Source organism: Acomys russatus, chromosome 29 (assembly GCF_903995435.1).
Source record: "Acomys russatus chromosome 29, mAcoRus1.1, whole genome shotgun sequence".
Classification (NCBI taxonomy): Eukaryota; Metazoa; Chordata; class Mammalia; order Rodentia; family Muridae; genus Acomys; species Acomys russatus.
In genome coordinates this window covers 5,074,942-5,077,576 of record NC_067165.1, presented here as the reverse complement: position 1 = coordinate 5,077,576, position 2,635 = coordinate 5,074,942, and positions in this window count along the sequence as shown.

Below are 2,635 nucleotides of genomic sequence, written 5' to 3'. Positions count from 1 at the left end.
CGGCTCCGCGCCTGCCGCCACCGCCCCGGGAGCCTGTAAGTCGGGCCCGCAGCCTCGCGATTGGCTTGGGTCGCCAAGGTTCGGTGGGCCGAGACCCAGGCGGCGACCAATGGTGAGCCGCGCCGGGGATCGGACCAGGGAGCCGCTGCGTTCATTGGCTGCGGGAGCCGGGATGCTCCACCCTCTTCTAGTCGGCGCGCGAGGAGGGGCTGACCCGGGCCGGGGGCGCTAGTAGGGTCGTCCAGCGGCCGGCTTGGCGGGGACTCAGGCTTCCTGCCCAGGAGATCGTAGGTGAACACCCTTGATCTCTCCCTTAGGTGGCGCCTCCTTTCGACAAGGTCAAGCAGTCGTGCTTTGGGTTACCCCGCGAGGGTGGGAGGCGCTCCAGACAACCATCCTTCTGCCCTAGCAGGAGAGTCCTCTGGCCTTGACCAGGGCAGGTCCTGTCTCAAAGCCAGGAGGGGGTGTCTTTGTAATTTTCAAGGCATTTACTACAAATGCATTTAAGCTACTACCCCCCTTAGCAGTTCTGGGTCGTGGGTAGTTGGGACCCCCATTTTATACACGATGAGTTGTGAATTCCACCTGTCGAGCAATTTAAAAGCCCAGAGACCATGATGGCGTTCTTCCACGTTGAGGCCAAAGTGGATGGAGGCTTGGAGACAGAAAGGGCTTTACGAGTGAGAACCAAGCACATGGCTCAGGCCTTGCGGAGCCCAGGCTACCTCACCAGAAACTTACGTTCAGTGGCGTTTGCACTTTTCCTTGGATAGGAGGAAGCTTTGGAGATTACCTTTCAACCCTGGGGTTACATACCAGGTCTTTCCTGAATCCCTCTCTTTTCACCTTTGTCCAGACACACACTCTGGCACTGCATTCCGCGGCTGTCTTTCATCCTTTGGTGACTCTGTCTCTAGAATGCCCCTTCCACCCTATCACAGAGCTAAAACAGCACCCAGCCCGGAGATCCCCGCAGTGCCACCTCTAAAGCCTCACAGATCTTTCCATTTTTGTATAATTGTCCCTTTGTGTGTCTCTCACTCCTACAGATGGAGCTTAAGGGCAAACAGTGCCTTGTTATTACAGCATTTTTATATTTCCAGTTTGTAATGTAATGACTAGGGCATTGTAGACATACCGTGTTGACCAACGGTTATGTAGAGTGAAGGTGGCAGTTCGGATAGTCAATAGCAATCAAAGTTCAAAGTGAGAGCTTGTTTAGCCTCGGCTTTAAAAGAAAGCTGCCCAAACCTGAACTGTCTTACCCAACTAAGATAACGACGGTTAGAGTTATCACTTGAAATGTTCATTAAGTGGAAAACACATGTTCATAATATTCTTTTTACTTTTTGTCAAAATGATTATATTATTTTGGGTTAATATTAACTTTTTTTTAACCTTCTTTATTTCTTGGTATGCATGTTTATGTATGCGGGGATAAGTGCGTATGTACGTGCCTGTGTGTGCATGTGTGTGTGCACGCGTGCGTGTGTGTAGACCAGTGTTCAATGTTGAGTGTCATTCTCAATTACCTTCCATCCTTCTTTTTGAAACAGCGACTCTTGCTGTAGCTGGAACTTGCTAGACTGGCAGGCCACTAAGTCGTAAGGGATCCACTTGGTTTCCACTTCCCAGTGCTATTTCAGGTGTGCACTGACACATCAAACTTTAAAAAAAAAGTTTGCTTGTTTTGTTTGTTTGTTTTTAGTTTTTAGTTTTTTTGCGTGCATGTATTTGTATGTGTGTGCTTACGTGGGTTCACATGCACCACGTGAGTACAGAAGCCAGTGGAGGCCAGAAGACATTGAATCCCCCCGAAACTGGAGTTACAGACAGTTGAGAGCCACCATGTAGGTTGCTGGGAATTGAACCCTCGGTTCTTGACTGCTGAGCTGTCTTTCCTGCTCCCAACAGCTGGCTTTTAAGATGGGCGGTGAGACCCTGAAGTCAGATCCTTGCTCTTGCATGACAAGCACTCTACCAACTGAGCCAGCTCCCCGGGCCCTATTTCATGGTTTGAAGGTAGTTCCAGACAGGTTTGTGTCATGCTACATACCAGTATACCACGCCAAAGCCCAGAGGTGCTGTGAGAAGAGAGAGCCTGCTCAGACAGTGTCTCGCCCTGGATCCGTCTGAGGCAATATTCAAGCCAGCCCTTTGTTTCTTTTGGAAGTTAAGTGTTCTGAGAAGAGATCAGGTATGCTGTAATCTGGACAGCAAGGTTACTTTCAAAATTAACTAGTGATGAGTATTTTATAGGAGAAGCAGTGAAAATGACTAATTGGGATAGTCGTGTCCTTGGGATGAGAAGAAGGAAGCCTGTGGATAAAAATGGTCACTTTTAGGAAGCGACTGTCAAATCAAAAGAATGAACAAGTGCTCAGAGCCGGTGCTGTACCTGGAGAGTGGGTGCTCTCACACTCCTTCCCTTCCTGCCGCTTCCCGCGGCTTCCGGTTATGCTCTTGCCCCTCTCTTCACAAATTCCTAATTCTTCCGGTTGCCGTTTTCTAAACAAGGAGAAGAGTCACCCGGAGCTGTGCCAGTTAGCCACTGTTTTAAATGGACGTATGGGAGACAGCTTACTTTATTGCACGTTAGGCAATAAAGTTACCACACAAGGAGAGCACAGAAAGG